Source organism: Macaca nemestrina, chromosome 2, assembly GCF_043159975.1.
Source record: "Macaca nemestrina isolate mMacNem1 chromosome 2, mMacNem.hap1, whole genome shotgun sequence".
Lineage (NCBI taxonomy): Eukaryota > Metazoa > Chordata > Mammalia > Primates > Cercopithecidae > Macaca > Macaca nemestrina.
Genome location: NC_092126.1, coordinates 90,971,576 through 90,992,950, shown reverse-complemented (window position 1 = coordinate 90,992,950; position 21,375 = coordinate 90,971,576). Strand labels below are relative to the sequence as shown.

General features: G+C 37.0%; 1 long non-coding RNA gene across 1 annotated transcript in view; it reads right to left on the bottom strand.

Moving 5' to 3' along the window:
• Window positions 1-21,375, bottom strand: part of LOC105489982 (uncharacterized) — a 47,934-nt gene that overhangs the window by 8,631 nt on the left and 17,928 nt on the right. The window contains exon 2 of the long non-coding RNA XR_011619378.1: window positions 3,631-3,802. This is a non-coding gene — a long non-coding RNA (uncharacterized lncRNA). The remainder of the gene's footprint in view (window positions 1-3,630; window positions 3,803-21,375) is intronic.

Sequence of the window (21,375 nt, the reverse complement as noted above, 5' to 3'; positions counted from 1 at the left end):
TTTAGAGGTAGAAAAATTATTGTGAAGGGAAGTCTGTATTGGAGGTAGAAATGAAATGAGTTAGTTTCATTTGTTCAGACAGACACTCAGTTAAAAGAAACTAATTGATGATGACCTGAACTGAGGTGAGGTTTCCTTTATGCAAAATTGAGTATCTGGGCGCATATTATACAGTAATTCATCACTTTCATTCGAAATTGAGTATCTGGGTATGTATTATACAGCGATTCACCCATGATGATTCAAAATACCAAACAAAAACAGGAGAAAACTATATTTGAGAAAAGGAAATGGGCACAATTATTTCAAAACCATGCCAGTCCACCATGTAGGAATATCCAGAAAGCTATTAGATATTCGGTTTGAGACAGTGGCTTGAGAGATAGTATTATTGAGCCTCTGTGACAAAATGAATGAATGAATGATGGACCTAAGTTTGCTTTGGAGTTAGGTAAAGTTAGGTAAATTGTAGTTGTTGGTGTATATTCTTTAAACACTTCCATTGGATTCTTCTTGTCGCTCAAAACAGTAATGGTGAAAAGAGAAATTATACTTTAAAAATTAATCAGATGTCACTTATTGGCACTATTCTTTGAAAACAGCATAACCAAGTGGCAAGACCAGTGTCTAAAAAGATCAATTTGTCCATAAAGTCTCTTCTGTTTTTGGAAGCATGGGCCAAGAAATTGTAACAGCTGTTATCTGGTGGTCAAGAAAAATCACAGTTAGGTTTTCACCATCTTCTCATGAGTGTTGACTGGTTTGTGATTACATATTCCATACTGCCTATGTTTGTGTTTTAGAAACATGCAGACACTCAGAAAACATGTATGTGCACCTGAAATATATCACACTCAACCATATGGAGTAGTGAAAAGCATTCTGGACAACATGAAAACCAAACTGTGTTCTCTTTCTGGCTCTGCCTCTTCCTGGCTTTGTGATTTGGGGCAAGTTATCCCTCTGGGTCTTAGTTATTCTCATGTGTAAACTCAAGGGTTTGGATTTGTAGAACATGGAGATGCTTTTCAGCTTCATACTCTCTTGCATGCAAAATTGAGTATTTGGGTGTATATTGAACAGCAGTCCAGCCATGGTGACTCAATTCACCATATATTTGCTATCTACTCTGTTCAGATTTGGAAATATAAAAACATATAAGAAAACAATTTCTTCTTAAGAATCCCACAGTCTAGTGAAAAGACATGCCAATAAATAGTTACAAAATAATAGGATAATTGACATAATTAGGTCTATAGTGGGCACTTAGAAATAGAAAGAAAAGAGAACCTAAATATGTCTAGGGGAGATAGTTTCTCAGAAGAGGGGACACACGAACTGAGCCCAACAAAAGTTCAGTAGTTTATAAGACAAATGCAGCAGAAGTTTGGGGGTAGAACTATGGGCAGAGTGAAATGCTAGCAAATGTAAAAATGTCCACAAATCTGTTGGATTCCAAGAGCCACAAACCCTTCTGAATGGTAAGTGCTTGGTATGTGTGTGGTGGCATGGCAGCCCAGGAGACTAGTGAGCCAGGCAAGGGTCAGCTCATGAAGGTCCCTCATGAGTCTAAACACTTAGGAGTTTAGACTTTGTCATAGAGACAGCTAGTCTCCAAAATTTGGGGACATGCTACACACTCGTAAAATTATTGAGCACAGATTAAAATTTTTTTTGAAAACCTTTTGAGCATGTTACATGTATTTCTGTAAAATATGTTGTAATAGTCAGGGTTCTCCAGAAAAGTAGAACCAATAGAATGAATATATATTCAAGAAAGTGAGAAAGAGAGTGAGTGAGATTTATTTTGACATGCTACCCACTGGTAAAATTATTGAGTCAAGATTAAAATTTTTTTGAAAACCTTTTGAGCATGTTACATGTGTTTCTGTAAAATATGTCGTAATACTCAGGGTTCACCAGAAAAATAGAACCAATAGAATGAACATATATTCAAGAAAGTGAGAAAGAGAGCGAGTGAGATTTATTTTAGGGAATTGGCTCATATGATTGTGGAGGCTAGCAAGTCTGAAATTTACAGGGCAGCCCAGCAGCCTGGAGACTGAAGGAAGAGTTGATGTTACATTGGGACTCTGAAGCCAGTCTGTTGAGAGTTCTCTCTCCAGGGGAAGTCAGTCTTTTTCTCATGCACTTCAACTGATTGGATGAGGCCTAACCACGTTATTGAGGGTAATCTGCTTTACTGCAAGTCTATGAATTTCAAGTTAATCTCATCTGAAAAATACCTTCATAGTAACATCCAGATGCATTTGACCAAGTATCTGGGTACTGTAGCCTAGGCAAACTTAACACATAAAATGAACCACCACACATGTATCTATTTTACTACTATATCACGTACATTATAAAATATATATATTACAGACATATACAAAAATATTTAAAAAGAATAACATTATGAAACAAAAAGAAAATTCTAATTCTAATGCTAATTCTAATGCTTTCTTCTTAACTTCCAGTGAGTTCTTTCGTGCAGGAGTCCTGCTAGATAGACTAGAGAGCCATTATAAGAAGGAGTTACAGAATTAAATACATACAATTGTCATCTGTCTCATGGCAGAGCTGAGATTAGAGGCAGGAATACAGGAGGAAACAATAGAGCAGAAAAGAGAAGGTTGGTGTGTGACCTAAGGTTGGAGCAATGTTATAAAGTGAGCATTGGGAGACAGAACGAACAGGGTGACTGATCACAAGTGGGGGTTGAAGACAGTGAGGAGTCTTAAGTGACTACTAGGACTTGCGCCCTTAGTGGATGGACTGTGGGTATCATTGATTCGGATTTACTAAAAGCTCTACTGAGATCAGTTCTGCACATACTACATATGCATGCCTTGTTCCAGCCACTTGGCGCTAACCTCCTGGCATTGAGAAATGAAGGCTTGGTATACAGATATGAGTTCCAGCCCAGGCATGGGAGTTAAATTAAATGTGATGACAATAGAAATAGGGTGATATTGGAGTTATAACACACAGCAATATTTAAATTATATGGTATCAACAAAACTGGCTACCATTTATCCAGGATTTATTATATACAAGGCACTGTGCTAAATGCTTTGCATACATTATCTCAACTAATCTTTAAAACAACCATAGAAGATAAGAATTGTCATGTCCCTTTCTATGGACCAAAAAATTAATGCTTAAGTTGGGGCATGGTGGCTCACACCTGTAATCTCAGTGCTTCGGGAGGCTGAGACAGGAGGACTTCTTGAGGCCAGGAGTTTGAGACTAACTTGGGCAATATAGTGAGATACCATCTCTACAAAAAACAAAGAAAGGTAGCTGGATATGGTGTCAGGTGCCAGTAGTCCTAGCTAATGAGCTGTGATTGCACCACTGCCCCTCAGACTGGGTGACAAAATGAGACCCTGTCTCAAAAATAAATAAGTACATAAATAAATAAATAAATAAATAAATAAATAAATAAATAAAAGTAGCTAATACTCAAAAAAATTAAGTAACTTGCCCTAGGTCAAAGTCTGTAAGAGGAGGAGATGGAATTAAAACTCAGGCTTAACTGAACTCTAAGCAGCATGATCTTAATCACCATATGGTATTTTTACTTATTTAAGTAGCAAATTGAAAAAGAAAACACAAGTGTCATACCTGTTACCAGACATGGAGAGAGCTGAGGGAGGAAGAGATGGAATGACTTGGTTATTTAGCAGAATATTTCTTTGTGTAGAAGCCTCATGTAGTAGTAAATTGTTTAAAAGCTCAGGATTTGGAGCCAGGCAGACTATAATCTCAACATTTCCTTAAGATTCAGTTTGTTGGCCTATAATAAAGGATAAAAACAGTGTTATATGCTTATTATTAGAATTAAATTAAGTAATGTAGATATAGTGTCTGTAAATAAATCTGAACAATTCTTATTATATTTCTTCATTTTGGTCTGATTGTGTAAAAGAAAGATAATGTCCTTCAGGGTAGGGCGGAGAATTGTTAAGATTACAATGGCTTCTGCATTGCCTCAAAGACATTATTCCAAGGAGTTATATTTAAACATTAAACAATAATCTGTTTATTTAATGATGCCTCTTCCAACAAGCACTTTTAGTTTGTGGTTTTAATAACATATACATTGGCAGTGAATAGCTCAATAGTTCCTATAAGCTTGATTAAATTCCAAACTAGATTTTTCACTTTTTGAACTACCTGAAAACAAATTCTGAACCATTACAAACAAAAGCAAATGGGACTGAAAAATTTGTAAGTATTTAAGTAGGTTCTTAGGACACCTGAATAATATTTAAAAATACCCCAGAAGGAATCAAAATAGTATGATTGCTTGAGCTTGCTGTGTATGTAAATATAGAATTGGTTCCAAAGGACTGGATGGGTAACGAGTCTTTCTTATTTCCATGTCTGCTGGCTCTGACCCTGGAAATGCCCAGCTGGGGAACTGGTGTGCACCTGTCATGTCTGGGTGAACCAGCTGGGTAACATCACTGTGTCTGTGCATAGAGAAGGAATGATTTTCCCTCATCCCTCTCACTCTGTCCAAAGTCTGCTAATGAGGTCTAGAGGATTGACTTTGTAGAGCCCATTTTTCCTGCGTAGGAGGGACATATGGCACAATTATAAATTACCCATACCCAAGCCAAATAGACCCACATACAAAAAGAAAGATTAAATGCAAGCAGTTAAACAAACAAACATATGAATTATAGCAGACATCAAAGTACCTCTTTTCAGGATTACTATTTTGGAATACCATCCAGCCTTTTATATGTTTGCTGAATAAACTTAGACTGGTGTTAACTAACAAAATACTTATCTACACGGATTAGATGGTGGCCCAATGTGCAACTTTTTATTAAGTAGTGAATTGTCTTCTTTCAGATATTTTGAAATTAATGTCCTTTTTATCATTCGCCAAATCTGTATGTTTTTTGTTTAAACACAATGGAGCAATTCAGCAAGGTATTATAAGATTTCATCTAGTGAGGATAAAAGCTAATGCTGTCTAGAAAGCATGGCTTAAAATTTCTCAAAGCTGTGTTTACCATCATGCCTAAATTATGCAGACAGAGCTTATATATTGGGGCTTTTGGATCTTCAGATTGGAAACATTTTCAGATTTAGAAAAGCTTCATTGTTTAGTTTGAACTTTTCCATTTAAAATAATTAAGGTAGAATGGTAAACATAATCCTCTTACTAATGTGCTTTCTCATCAGTGAAGGCTGAGAAACTTAGCATAAAGATGCAATCTGGAAAAAAGAAGAAATAAGAAAGAACTTTCACCCTTTCACTTAATTCCTGACAAAAAATTACAAAATGTAAAGCCTAATGTTTAGTGTCATCTCTTATTGGAATATCTCAGCTTCCCCAGAGACAATGCATTGCTTCAATAACTATTTGAAACAAATCTTTGTGATATCCGAAGACACTCTTCTACAAGGCTTTCTCTTCAAGAGTTGCAAAGCAACACTTTCCCAGCCCTCTCTGCATCCAGACAAAGCAAGCAAGCAGAGGATTATTTCTCTTTGACTTATATTTTACTTGTTAGTCATTTTATAGCATTATAATTCTGAAATAAAATAAGCCTTAAGAGAAAAAAATCCACCACACATTTTATATTAAATGTTCATTCCTGAGCTAACCTTAACTTGTCATTCTTTGAAACCACAATGCAATCTTAAAATTGTTTAAAGTGTTATTAATTTCGCAGTTGTACAGTGATGCTTTTTCAGATTGCTTACATATACATCTTTATGACTGAAGATATGCAGATATCCATACTTTTGCTTCTTCAGCTCTCAGTATTGTGCCCTTATTTCTATAAGGCAAGATATTCTATAGCAAAATTATTGATACCTAAATGAACTGCCATTGTTGAGTTGGTCCATTATTTGGGCCTTGTGGAAAGCTGATATAGACACTTCCAAATAAAATTATTTTCAGAATGAAGACTTGGGTCTCTGTGTCTCAACCACCATCAACCAAGGATAAATTCATTCCGGACTTCCAAGGTCATGTGTGGTTAGTATTCCCCACTACATGAAAATGAGTTTGAAAATTTAGTGAGAGCCATAATTATGCTTAATTCCATCAATATACTTCCAAAATAAAGCAGCTTCAGATTGTTATAAATACCTCTACCCTTTATTTCCACACAGCAGCCCACATAAAAAATTGAACTAAAAAAATCCATTCATTACCCACTGCACTCTGAATTCATTTCAAGCCATCATTTTTATTATTAGAAAATGTGATGGCCATTTTACCTTGTAAGGACAATCAACAGCAATTACCGTACGTTCAAATGCCATGGGAATTTCTGCGAATCTCAGTTTTGCTCAAGGAAGCATTGGCTAGGAAAGAGAGAGAAGATAAAACAAATGGACCTTTCTTACTTAAATTCCCCACTGAGTAAATACTACCACATTACCAGCTCTGAATAATTAACTCCCATCCACTGTGCCAAAAAATGATGCACTGTATTTGAAATGCATCTTTTCAATAAATACTCCTTGAGAGAAACCACCACAGAAATCATGACAGCTGTCATTGCACTAAACTTTTACTTACTCAAATCATTTTCTGAAAGCCATCATTAGAATCAAATTAAAATAAAGCTGAAGTTTTCTAAATAAAACTGTCAAAGAAGATAAAAGTTTTTACATTGACAGTGAGGCAAATGATTTTTTCCACTCTGTTGAGGTTGCATAATAGTGTAGTATATCTGAATGACTTATGGTCCCTTAATGACAGATTAACAGCTGGAGGAGGGGAGATCTTTCCAAGAATAGTTTTCAAATGAATGAAACTTCAGGCCCAGAGGCAATAGGAAATGCAAAGTGTGGGGAACTGGAGGAAGATATGGGTGGAAGAGTCTTATAAGATCAGACTTTCATAATTCATTAAAATCACGGAAAATGACAGTGTAATCTGAAATGGATTTTTCATATTTACAGGAGAAAGAGGTCATAGTAAATACTAAGTCCTTGAAGATGACTGCATGAAGTGAAGAGCCATAAAAGTGTATTTGTGCAGCATACTTTAAAGAAATCAGCCTTGCTAAGACAGAATTTGGTGAGGTATTCCATGTACATGATTTTGCTCACCAGAATGCTTCTGAAACAATGAAATACAAAACACTTTAGGCAGCTAGATGGGATAGGGTGAGGTTGATACTAAAAAAGTATGTTATATATGACTGATTTGTTTAGAATGATTAGTCCTGTAATCTGGAATGAGAACTATACTACATCTATATACTTCAGTAAAATTACATAAATTCTAAAAAATAGAACTGATAACAACTTTTTTAAGTTTACTTTTGTGTAGCCAAAAGTTACTTTTTTATCCCAAAAATATTTCATGCTTTTATAAATATTACAGAAAACTGGTAAAACAAACGTAGAAGAAAGTAAAAGCCACTTCCCAGTAAAATCCATATTTAAATTTTAGTGCATTTCCTTCCACTATGTGATGTACTCATTCATATTTTTTAAAAATAAAAGTAGAATTACATTGAATGACGGTGACATTATGCCATGAATGTAGGAGCTACTTAACTTTGCATTTGAAGTCAGTGGTCTAAATTTTAAGGTATATCCAGCAGCCTTAGCAATCCAGACTACAACATATTTATCTTTGTATCTGGCCAACGCTAGATTTGTGTGCACAGTGCTCATTAAAGATATTATCAGTAAGAGTTATAGTAACATATATTTTAGTGCTTAAATATCTTGGGTTGGCAGTAAGGGTCTACTCATTATAGCCACACAGGGACTCAGAGTGATGAATCAGCCAACATTGAAAATGTTATTGCCAGTCCTTTGCTAGAGTAAAATGCGAGCTTTGCAAGTTCTGCCATACTCAATTAAATGCTCAGCCCCCAAATAACACAGATCACTTCTGAGCAGATTTCATTGGTGCAATCTAGTTACCTGGATCTACTCAACTACACAAGAATGAAAGTACAGTCTTGTCACATGCACAGGTGGGCAGAGAACTGACAATATTTGGCAAACATCGCTCTCCATTTTCACAAGAAAAGATAAACTCCATTTTCTAAAATTTTCCATTTTATGTAAAAAAGATGTTTTAGGGTACAGAGTTGCCTACAGCTACCTCCATTCTTTTGCTTTCTATTTTGTGTCTAACGTGGATTTTTTTTGCATGTTCACATGTTTGTTTATGGATAGCTTTATACTTTCTGTTAACTCACACTTCCATGTGATTAATTCACTGTTCCTTCAAAAGCAGACCAGATGGAGAATTACTTTAAACCACAGTCCCAGCAATCTGACTATTTTCTGGTTGAATAAGCTTCTTTGATCTTGGGTTGGAAATTAGTATGTAAAAAAAATTTCCGAGGCTCGTTTCTTCATATCCTCAAAGCTTATTTAATAATTCAGTGTCAGAATTAGTTTTGATGAAGAGGTAAGGTGTAAAAAAAATTTTTCTGCAATTCAAGCGGCTCATTTTGTAGTCTCATTGTCCTTCCTGGATCTAGAGTTAAGACACAGCTCACATGGAGGATTTAGTTCTGTCTTAACCAATGCAGGGGCCAAGATGATGACATACAGAAGTACTTAACTCAGGGACTAAAGATCAATTCAACTGAGTTTCTCAATGATGGCAGGAAAAACTATTTGAATCCTGCATTGGAAACTAGTGTAAACTGTAATCACTGTCCATCATTAGGCAGGCTCTATGAATTCCTTTTAGTCTCTATAAGATTTCAATGTGTTATGATTACTTACAATAATGACCTGTATTTTGGCAATTCTAAAGACTTCATAATGAGATTTACAGAGAGACATTTTCTCTTTATGCAGATATGTAACTGACATTTTTATTATTTTACGTTACATTGCTTGAATTTTAATTATACCTTGTTATTACAAAGGGAGTAGAGTGTAGTGTTAAGGATTGGTGTCCTGAGCCGTGCAAACCTAGGTTCAAATCTTGGCTCTGTTACTATCTGTGTGACCTTCTGTAAGTAATTTGAGTGGTTCTCAAACCTTGGTTTTCTTCATTTGGAAGAAGTAGATTATAATAGTACCTAACTCATAGGATTGTTTGGGATATAAATTAGTAGGTCATTCATATTTTCTCGACGCCATTACTGGGCCTTGAAATGTGGTACGTGTTCTGGGAAACGTGGTATGTGTTCTAGGTCAATTGATATTTGGGAGCAAGGTTACTACACATAAGTGTGCAAGTTGTTCACTGAACAAGGATGCCAGACCAAAGGGGCAAGTGGAGCTGAAAGCCAGCCCTTAATCTGCTCGCACAGCCATGCTCCAAAGCAGAGGCTCAACTGTCCAGATGAAGCAGGGTGTTTTTCTTTACGTATTAGATGAGCTAGGGCTGACCCCAAGTAAGTAGAAATCATGAGAGACTTGATTAATAATGTATCTTAATCCCAAACTGGAATCCTAACCAAGAAGAATGGAGGGGGTGAATCACCATATATATACCTGGATTATCTCCATTTCTTAAGTAGAGGATCTTTGAACCATTTTCATTTGTTGGTTTTTAAAAACCCAAAGAAAAATACCTATTTGTCCTGGTATATTAAATAGGTCTTGACTTTTCAACCATTTTTCCTTCCAGCCTTTCTCCTGAGTCACATGGCAACAGTTTTCAGGCGGTAGGGTACCCCTGACTCTTCACTTTGCTGTCAGTTTTACTGCATTTGCTTCTCCTGCCAGGACTGCCTCAAAGATGGAAAGGGATTTTACACAGTTTGATCTTGATGGTTTGGCTGAGACTCATTGCACGACCAGCTGCCTGAAATCACAGCCTCTCTCCTTTCATGCCAAGTTCATCTCCAAGGGGAAGTAAGGAAAGAAGGCAGAAAGGGATACGAGGAGGAATGGAATTGTGCAATGGGATGTTGAAATCTGCCTCTAGGAAGCATCCTAGACTATCTAATGTCTGTACACATCCTTTCATTACTTCTTCCATCTGCTGCTTTTTAGGCTGCAGTTTTCTCAGAACAAATACCCTGAAAGCTTTTATACATTCTTTGTAATATGCAGTACATATAGACAGCTACCAGAGAAGGCTTTGTAGCTACCAGAAGAATGAAATAGCATCTATTCTATCACTGCCTTTTAGTCTTCTTTCCAGTTCTCTAATTTCTTTGTTAACTGGGGAGATGGGAAGGAGTAGAAGTTGTATCAGCAGTAAAGGATTCTAACAAGAATCCATTTCATTGATCCATAAAATAAAACCAAGATTATCTCATCTATCTTCTTCATATAATAATTACACTTTATTAAATTTTGAATATATTACAGGTACTTTACATACATTATCTTTAATCCTTATAACAACATGGTAAGGTACCTATTTTAATCTCTGTTCTATAGATAAGAAAACTTTAGTGGGAAAAGTTAATTAACTTATTCAAATACACTGAGCTAATAAGTAATACGGTTAGTATAAATCCCAGTGTTATCTGACTCTGTAACCCACATTTTCTCTTTTTTCCTTTATTTCTTTTCCTTCTTTTCTTCCTTCCTTCCTCCTTCCCTCCCTCCCTTCCTTCTTTCCTCTTTTACTTTCTTTTTCTTTTCTTATGTGTCTAAAATTATTTTCAAATATCACAATATTACACAATGTGATGAATGCATATATTCATATTGCATGCAATTCATACTATGCAAATTATGAATTGTAAATGTGGAAATCCATTTTACATAAATTCCTTTACTCAAATATCCAATCCTAATAGCTTCCCCAGTAGGGACCAGTTTCTTTTCTTTGTTTAACTTTTATTTTAAGTTTAGGGGTACAAGTGTAGGTTTGTTACTAGGTAAACTTGTGTCATGGAGGTTTGTTGTACAGATTATTTCATCATCCAGGCACTAAGCCTAGTACCCATTAAGTATTTCTCATGATCCTCTCCCTCCTCCCACCCTCCACCCTCCAAAAGTCCCCGGTGTGTGTTGTTCCCTCCATGTGTCCATCCATTCTCATCATTTAGCTCCCACTTTCAAGTGAGAATGTGCGGTATTTGGTTTTCAGTTTCTGTGTTAGTTTGTGTATTAGTCTGTTTTCATGCTGCTGATAAAGACATACCCAAGACTAGGCAATTTACAAAAGAAATAAGTTTATTGGACTCACAGCTCCACGTGGCTGGGGAGGCCTCACAATCATGGCTGAAGGCAAAAGGCACTCCTTACATGGCAGCAGCAAGAAACAGAAGCTTGTGCAGGGAAACTCCCATTTGCAAAACCATCAGATCTCATGGGACCCATTCACTATCACAAGAACAGCACAGGAAAGACCCACCCCCATAACTCAATAATTCAATCACCTCCCACCAGGTCCCTCCTATAACACATGGGAATTACAAGATGAGATTTGCTTGGGGACGCAGAGGCAAACTGTATCAGTTTGTTAAGAATAATGGCTTTTAGCTCAATCCATGTCCTTGCAAAGGACATGATTTAGTTCTTTTTTTGCCTGCATAATATTCCATGGTGTGTATATACCACATTTTCTTTATCCAGTCTATCATTGATGAACATTTAGATTGATTCCATGTCTTTGCTATTGTGGGTAGTGCTGCAGTGAACATATGTGTGCATGTGTCTTTATAATACAATGATTAATGTTTATTTCGGTATATACCCAGTAATTTCTGGGTCAAATGATATTTCTATCTTTAGGTCTTTGAGGAATTGCCATGCTATCTTCCACAATGGCTGAACTAATTTACACTCCCAACAACAGTGTATAACTGTTCCTTTTTCTCTACAACCTGACTAGCATCTGTTATTTTTTGACTTTTTAGCAGTAACCACTCTGACTGATAACTTGCAGAATATCATCACTCTGATCAGTGATGATAAGCTTTTTTTCACATGATTGTGGACTGCTTGCATGTACGTCTTCTTTTGAAAGTGGCTGCTCATGTCCTTTGCCACTTTTTTATGGGGTTTGTTTTCTGGTAAATTTATTTAAGATCCTTATAGATGCTGGATATTAGACCTTTGTCAGATGTATAGTTTGCAAAACTTTTCTCCCATTCTGTAGGTTGTCTCTTTACTCTGTAGATAGCTTCTTCGACTCTGCAGAAACTCATTTAATTAGATCTCATTTATCAATTTTTGCTTTTGTTGCAATTGCTTTTGGCGACTTTCTCATGAAATCTTTGCCTGTGCCTATGGTCTGAATGGTATTTCTTTGGTTGTCTTCCAGGGTTTTTATAGTTTTGGGTTTTACATTTAATTCTTAATCCATCTTGAGTTCATTTTTGCATATGGTTTAAGGAAGGGGTCCAGTTTTAATCTGCATATGGCTAGCCAGTTATCCCAGTACCATTTATTGACTAGGAATTCCTTTCCTCATTGCTTATTTTTGTCAGGTTTTCCAAAGGTCAGACAGTTGTAGGTGTGCAGTCTTATTTCTTGGTTCTCCATGTTGTTCCATTGGTCCATGTATCTGTTCTTGTACCAATACCATGCTGTTTTGGTTACTGTAACAGTGTAGTACAGTTTGAAGTCATAGCATGATGCCTCAACCCTTGTTTTTTGCTTAGGATTGCCCTGGCTATTCAGGTTCTTTTTTTGTACCACATAAATTTTAAAATAGCTATTTTTCTAGTTCTGTAGGAATGTCAATGGTGGTTTAATGGGAATAGCATTGAATCTGTAAGTTGCTTTGGGCAGTATGGCCATTTTAACAATATTGATTCTTCCTGTTCATGAGCATGGAATGTTTTTCCACTTGTTTGTGTCATGTCTGATTTCCTTGAGGGGTGGTTTGTAGTTCTTCTTGTAGAGATCTTTCACCTCCCTAGTTAGCTGTGTTCCTATGTATTTTATTCTTTTTGTTGCAGTTGTGAATGGGAGTTTGTTCATGATTTGGCTCTTAGCTTGACTTTTTTTAGTGTCTAGGAATGCTAGTGATTTTGGCACATTGATTTTGTATCCTGCGACTGCTGAAGTTGTTTGTCAGCTTAAAATGCTTTGGGGCTGGGACTATGGGGTTTTCTGGAATATAAGATCATGTCACCTGCAAACAGGGATAGTTTGACTTCCTCTTTTCCTATTTAAATGCCTTTATTTCTTTGTCTTGCCTGATTTCTCTGGCCAGAGCTTCCAATACTATGTTGAATAAGAGTGGTGAAAAAGGGCTTCCTTGTCTTGTGCCAGTTTTCAGGGGTAATGCTTCCAGCTTTTGCCTATTCATTATGATGTTGGCTATGGGATTGTAATGTATGGCTCTTATTATTTTGAGATATGTTCCTTCAGTACCTAGCTTATTGAGAGTTTTTAACAAGAAGTGATGCTGAATTTTATCAAAGGCCTTTTATGCCTCTATTAGGATAATCATATGGTTTTTGTCTTTAGTTCAACTTATGTGATGAATCACATTTATTGATTTGCATACATTGAACCAACCTTGCATCTAGGGATGAAGCTTACTTGATTGTGGTGTATACACTTTTTGAGGTGCTGCTGGAGTTGGTTTGCCAGTATTTTATGGAGCATTTTTATGTCGATGTTCATCAAGGATATTGGCATGAAGTTTTCTCCTTTCATTTTCTCTTTATCAGGGTTTAGTATCGGTATGATGCTGGCTCCATAGAATGAGTTAGAAAGAAATCCCTCCTTAAAATTTTTTTTTTTTGAATCATTTCAGTAGGAATAGTACCAGCTCTTTCTTGTACAACTTGCAGAATTCAGCTGTGAATCCATCTGGTCCAGGGCTTTTTTTGGTTGGTAGGCTATTTATTACTGACTCAATTTCAGAACTCATTATTGGTCTGTTCAGGAATTCAGTTTCTTCCTGGTTCAGTCTTGGGAGAGTGTATGTGTCCAGGAATTTATCCATATCTTCTAGATTTTCTAATTTATGTTCATAAAGTTGTTTATAATATTATCTGATAGTTGTGTATATTTCTGTGAGATCAGTGGTAATATTCCCCTTATTTTTCTGATTGTGTTTATTTGAATCTTCTATCTTTTCTTCTTTATTTGTCTAGCTGACTGTCTATTTTATTATTTTTTTCAAAAAACCAACTCCTGGATTTATTGATCTTTTTAATGGTCTTTAGCATCTCTATCTCCTTCAGTTCAGCTCTGATTTTGGTTATTACTTGTCTTCTGCTAGCTTTGGGATTTGTTTGCTCTTGCTTCTCTAGTTCTTTTAGTTTTGATGTTAGATTGTTAACTTGAGATGTTTCTACCTTTTCAATGTGGGCAGTTAGTGCTATAAATTTCCCTCTTAACACTATCTTAGCTGTGTTCCAGATATTCTGGTACATTGTATTTTTGTTCTTGGATTCAAATAACTCCTTGATTTCTGCCTTAATTTTGTTATTTACCCAAAAGTCATTCAGGTGTAAGTTATTCAATTTTTATGTATTTATGTATGGTTTTGAGTGAATTTCTTAGTCTTGAGTTCTAATTTGATTGTGCTGTGGTCTGAGAGATTGTTTATTATGATTATAGTTATTTTGCATTTGCCTAGAAGTGTTTTACTTCCATTTTTGTAATTCATTTTAGAGTAAATGTCATGTGGCAATGAGAAGAATGTACATTCTGCTGTTTGGGGGTAGAGAGTTCTGCAGATATCTATCAGGTCCATTTGACCCAGTGCTGAGTTCAGGTCCTGAATATCTTTGTTAATTTTCTGTCTTGATGATCTCCCTAATATTGTTAGTGAAGTGCTAAAGTATGCCACTATTATTGTGTGTGAGTCTGTCTTTTTGAAGGTCTCTAAGAACTTGCTTTATCAATCTTGGTGCTCCTGTGTTGGGTGCACGTATATTTAGGATAGATAGACATTCTTATTGAATTGAACCCTTTGCCACTATGCAATGCCCTTCTTTGTCTTTTTTTTTTTTTTTTTTGTCTTTGTTGGCTTAAAGTCTGTTTTGTCAGAAACTAAAATTGCAACCTGTACTTTTTTCTGTTTTCCGTTTTCTTGGTAGATTTTTCTCCATCCCTTTATTTTGAGCCAATGTGTGTCATTGCATGTGAGATGGGGCTCTTGAAGACAGCATACCAATGGGTCTTGGTTCTTTATCCAATTTACCACTCTGTGTCTTTTAATTGGAGCATTTAACCCATTATATTTAAGGTCAGTATTGATATGTGTGGATTTGAACCTATCATCATGATGTTAGCTGGTTATTCTGCAGACTTCTTTATGTGGTTGCTTTATGGTATCACTGGTCTGCCTACTTAAACATGCTTTTGTAGAGGCTGGCAATGGTCTTTCCTTTCTATATTTAATGCTTCCTTTATGAGTTCTTGTAAGGCAGGTCTGGAGGTAATGAATTCCCTCAGCATTTGCTTGTCTGAAAAGGATCATATTTCTCCTTGGCTTATGAAGCTAACTTGGCTGTACATAAAATTCTGGATTGGAATTTCTTTTTCTTGAGAATGTTGAATATTGCCTCTCATTGTCTTCTGGCTTGTAGGGTTTCTGCTGAGAGGTCCATTGTTAGTCTGATGTGTTTCCCTTTGTAGGTGACCTGGCATTTCTCTCTAGCTTCCCTTAACATTTTTTCTTTCATTTTTTCCTTGGAGAATCTGATGATTATGTATCTCAAGGATGAACTTTTCATAGAGTATCTTACTGAGGTTGTCTGCATTTCCTGAAGTGAATGTTGGCCTGTCTAGTTTGGTTGAGGTAGCTCTCATGGATGATATCTTGAAATATGTTTTACAAATTGGTTCCATTCTCTACCAATCAGTCATAAATTCAGTTTCTTTACATAATCCCATATTGCTTGGAGGTTTTGTTCATTCTTTTTGATTCTTTTTTCTTTATTTTTATATATCTGTCTTATTTTAGAAAGTTAGTCTTCAAGCTCTGAGATTCTTTCATCCACTTGGCCTATTCTGCTATTAATACTTGTACTCACATTATTAAATTCTTTTAGTGTGTTTTTCAACTCTTATCAGGTTGGTTGTGTTCTTCTCTAGGCTGGCTATTTTGTCTGCCAACTCCCGTAATGTTTTATCATGATTTTTACCTTCCTTGTATTGGGTTACAACATGGTCCTTTAGCTCAGTGAGGTTCGATTTTATCTATATTCTGAATTCTACTTCTGTCATTTCAGCCATCTTGGCCTCAGCCCAGTTCTGAACCCTTGCTGGAGAGGTGATGCAGTCATTTGGAGGAAAGAAGGCACTCTGGCTTTTGAGTTTTCAGCATTCTTGTGTTGATTCTTTCTCATCTTTGTGGCCTTATCTACCTTCAATCTTTGAGGATGCTTTACCTTTGGATTTTATTTTTTCTTTTACAGTCTGGCCACTTTTCCATAGGGCTGCTGTGGTTTGCTGGAGGTCCACTCCAGTCCCTAGTCATTTTGGATTTTCCAGTACCTGGAGGGATCACCAGTAAAGGCTGTGAAACAGCAAAGATGGCAGCCTGCCCCTTTTTCTGGGAGCTCCATCCTAAGGAGGAATGGACCTGTTGCCAACCCAAACACACCTATAGGAGGTGGCTGGAGACCTTAGCTGGGTAGATCTCACCCACTGGCCTCACCCAGTCAGCCAGAATGGGACTGGGGACCTGCTTAAAGAAGCAGTCTGGGCACAGTTTCACAGAAGAGCTGTGCTGTACTGGAGTACTGCTTCCACCCCCAGTCAGCTTAGGCTCTCCAAAGCCTGGAGGCTGGAATGGCTAAGTCACCCAAACAGCAAAGATCATGGCCCATCCATCCCTCTGAGAGCTCTGTCCTACGAAGTTTTCAAATCTCTGTTGACCAGAGAACATAAGCAGGAGTGGCTAGGGGGTCCTAGTTCAGGGTGGGGGTCCCACTCAGTGAGGAGAAACATATTGGGGAACTACTTAAAGAAGCAGTTTGGCTACATTTTGGTAGAGCAGCTGTGCTATGTTGGGAGATCCCTTCCACCCACAGGCTGGAATGGCTGAGTCTTCCAAATAGTTGAGATGGAGTCCTGCCCCTCCCCACCCCTTGATTTCTGTCCCAAGTAGGTGCAACACTGTTGCTGGTAGCTGACTGGAATTCCGAGCCTGTGGACTTTATCTTGTGAGATGTTGTGGAAATGGGGCCTGCAGACCATCACTGCTCAGCCTGCTGAATTCATAGTGGTATGTACAGAGGTCTCACCTCCCACTTTGCTGGGGTTGCTGTTACTTTTGCTGGGAAACCCAGAGCAGGAATATATAAAGCACCTAGGTCTATCTGTGTGCATAAATGGCTGATCTGCCAAGACTCCACTTGGCTGTGTGTATCAGACTGAAGGCCCTGGTGGAGTGAGTTCACAAGAGGATCTCCTGACCCAGGGGTTGCAAGAGTCCATGGGAGAAGTGTGGTTTTCCAGGATCACACGTTCACTTACCACTTCCCTGGCAGGGGATGTTCCCTTGGCTCCATGTCACTCCTGGGGGGGCCATCCTTTTGCCTTGCCTTTCTGTTCTCTGTGGGTCAAGTTGTTCCCTTGATTAGTCCCAATACAAGTAACTGGATGTTTCAGTTGAAGGTGCTGTATTTATTCAATGCTCTTGTTCCTCTCTGTGAGAGCCACATACCCTAGTTGCTTATAGTCAGCCATCTTGGCCACTGAGGGACAAGTTTCTAGAATTTTTTAAAACACATTCTGAAACACACACACACTTCTGTTTGCTACATTGATGATTTGGGTATCAGTTTTTCTGTTTGGTTGAATATGGTGCTTTTTTATGATACGGATTTCCCCAAATGCTTGCTTTTTCTTGACTGACTATTGGATGTTTTGACCTAATCCTCATTATTCCTTTACAGCACAATACGGCAGTTCATTTCACAGCTGAGGAAACCAGGAACCAGAGAGAGTAAGTGACAGCCAAATTGAGGTATTTAGTGCTAAAATGGTTAATAAATCCCATATATCTGCTGATTCCTTGCCTAGTGCCTTTTCTAAAATGTAACATGTTATTAATGGGAAGTCTTAGAAAATGTATTAGCTTATTTTAAAATCTATCCTCTTTTAACATATCATATCCTATTTCTGGTCACATTTCTTTAGCTGAAAGACTTTGACATGCCTTGTGTCCTTGGCGGAAAACTTAGACAAGCCCACTTATTCTTGTGTTTTATATGGAATAACTTCTAAAAGAATCCAGTACCTGGACATGTTCAACAAATAAAAAGCTAGAACATTATAAAACTTTAGAAAAAAATCAAACCCAATTTCTTACTTTATCAATTCAATTAACAGGCAATATGTGTGTGCTTACTAAATATTCATAAATGCTGAGATATGTTAAAAGTACATTTATACAAAACATCTAGGAAAATGAAGCCAAAAGAGACTAATTCACTGGAAAAACCTCATGGGCCTACTCAACAGTGATATCAGGACTAGAGCTCATGTTTCCTGACTCAAAGTCCAATGTTCAACATCCATTTGATTTACAAGGGTACTATTCTGCACAGCCTATAAAACATAGGCTGGACCAGCCTACTCACAGTATGTGCTCAACTGCATTCATTATCTTCCTTTGTAGTTTATAGAAAAAAGACAGTGCTAGTCATGAAATGTATAATGCACTTGTACATTTTAAAGCTGAAGACCTTTATTTAGTTTGTTTTCAAATTTGTAATCACAAAATAAATAGCAACATATTGAGGCAATGAGCTAGCTCCAGTGGCCTTGATTGATTTGCAACTCTCTCTCTCTTCCCCTCATAGAAAAAAAATTCTGTGTTCCTGAAACTAGCATTTGTATGCAACTTCAGTAAATCATACTGTCAACGTTTTGTGACCATTCTTACTGAATCCTATTAAAGGCTTGATATTGCTTTGTAATCATAAGCATACAAAAGTGTTCTAACTGGGCTGTTTAAGGATATGAGTATCCCAGATTACATGGGCAGAATGCCTTTAATGCATTACTAGACATCTTGATCTCCTGATCAGAAACAGTATTTATTGATAATGCATCTTCATTAGCATAGAGATATGAATAAATATAATTGAAAGGGGATTGGATTTGCCATCAAGTACCTTGGGTTTGAAAGAATCTTGGCCTTCTCAGAGTCTTGGCTTATATATCTTAAAAATGGGGCAATGATGGCCACTTCCTCTGAGATTTTTAAGATTTAATTGAAAGAATGCATGTGAAATTATCCTGACACATATAAGGAGTTTAACAAAGCTTAATTTTCTTTCCAGTTTGCTTAATGTTTGCTATTTTCAAAACCTTTTTTTTTCCTAATAATGTAATAACTAGCTTTGACAGCAGCAACAAAGCCATACACAGCTCATGCATGCTCTTTCCCTGAAGACCAGCTTTCTCCATTAGCATCTGAACACGGCAAATCCAAATCTCTCCTAAAATCTTCTAAGTGACTTCAAAAGCCCTGTGTGCATTAGTCTGGATCACTTGAGTATATATTGCACATTTAATTAAACCTGTTATTTCTAGAAACAAAAACAAAACATTTAGGAAGAAGTGTTTTGAGAAACCATTGCTTTTCCAATAATGTGACATGTGAATAATTTAAGAAATCGTTTAAAGCCATACTTTATTTTAATTGGTTTCTGAACCCATTCATTTTCAAACTGTGCTTTTATTTTCTTCATCTACCATTGCTTTGTGCCACTTCTCTTTGAAGTTATCTGTTATTCTTAAAAAAGGAACTGGATGGGAATTAACTTGCTTCTGACTATATCCATTTATCCACTTGAAGATCACTGTGGCACACTGAAAAATGTACTAGTTTTGAAAAATGACAAAGCTCCCAGGATCGAAAAGGTGCTTATCCTCTCACAGGAATCTATTTGTTCTGTTATTTTGCTTTCCTTGGCAGCTAGGGCTAGATTCTTCAAAGGGAGATGCAGATTCTATTTTTCTTTATCTTTCCTACTATGAAAATTATGTCTTGCTTCTGCATTGGCAAGGTTTTGCATCAAAAGTCCTTTCCTATTTGCACTGCAAATAAAAATCACAACCCCATTGTAAATTGCTTTAACACCTTTTCAACAATCTAAACCTTACGAGGAAAGATATGTTGGCTATTGTGTTTACATTATAAATGCTGCACAGAGGTGTGTTTATAAGGAGGTTGTGTGTTTGATCTTCCATTCCTCAGTCCTTCCCTTGGTATTATCAGCACGTAGAAAATGGAATCTGTCTAATCTATTCCGACTGAATTAAATGCACCAAATGTATTTCACTTTGAATTTCAATTGGTCCAAAACCTTTGTCTTAACCACAGAAAGTCAGTAACTTATCTGGTTTTTGTCCTCTTGTGTTACCTCCTTCGTGTTCCAGGACTTTGGATAAATATGGTGCCAAATGCAGTAGCTCTTGGAACTCATGACTTCCCATACCTCAGGAGACACAGGTCAGTTTTCCCCAAGAATTCTCTCATGTCCCATGCCCACAATGACATAAATACCACGGAATCCTTCTACCTGCCTTGAGATAGACAAGAATAACTAAATAAAGGATAATGCTAGAGCTTTCACATTAGATAGTCAGGTAACAAGAGATGAAAAATGGCCTTTCATTATCTGAGAAGTCTCTTGTATCTAGGCACAGGGTCACAATATTGGATGCTGACCACCTCTTAAAATGTCCTGTATAGATGGTTTATCTTTTCCCATTAGAATGTTGGTGTTTTATCATTTATCATCTATCAACATTGGGATCTAAAAGGAGACTAACAAAAGCCTCATTAACATCTTGTAAATCATGTATGACTTTGATTTAAAAAAACTAAATTGTAATAGATAAATGTTTAAAGAGTGAAAAATGAAGAATGATTGTAGACTTTGGTAGAAATTCCTATTGTGGCACAACTATGGGACTCTAGAAGATTTTTTCCTCTTGCTTTGATTAAAAGTGCAGTTTCACATGAAATAGTGTGATATTTCATCTCTAGCTCCAAGGGAGGCTCTGTGGAGATTGTCGTTAACCAGTGTGGTCAGGCAAACCAGCAGCTTCCCTGATTAGTTCCTCCTGCTGTTCAGTATAGACAAAACCTCAATCACAGGATGTTCTGGAGAGCTTGAGTGTCCATATTCCAACTGTGCTACCTAGAGAACTGTCAAGTGTCTGTAAATATTTTGCAGTTCCTTAGGAAAAAGTGTTAGCCTTCTAAAAAAACAGCAGAGTGAGACTGTTCCTGCACCTAGCACTGGTTCTTGGTGGCCTTGGTTTGCTTGCTTATTCTCATCATTCCGTCTGTCTGCTTAATCCCCTATCTGTCTCTACTTCTCTCTTTATGTGGTATATGCCAAAGAGTACTGTTCTTCTGACACATTATCTTCCTCCTAGAATCTGCAGAAAATCACTGATTATCCTTGACTGACTCATTCACGACCTTAGTAGGGACTGGAAAGTCAGTCTCTGCACAGAAGAAATATGCCTGGATATGCAGCGGGGATGGAAACGGGATTCCCATAT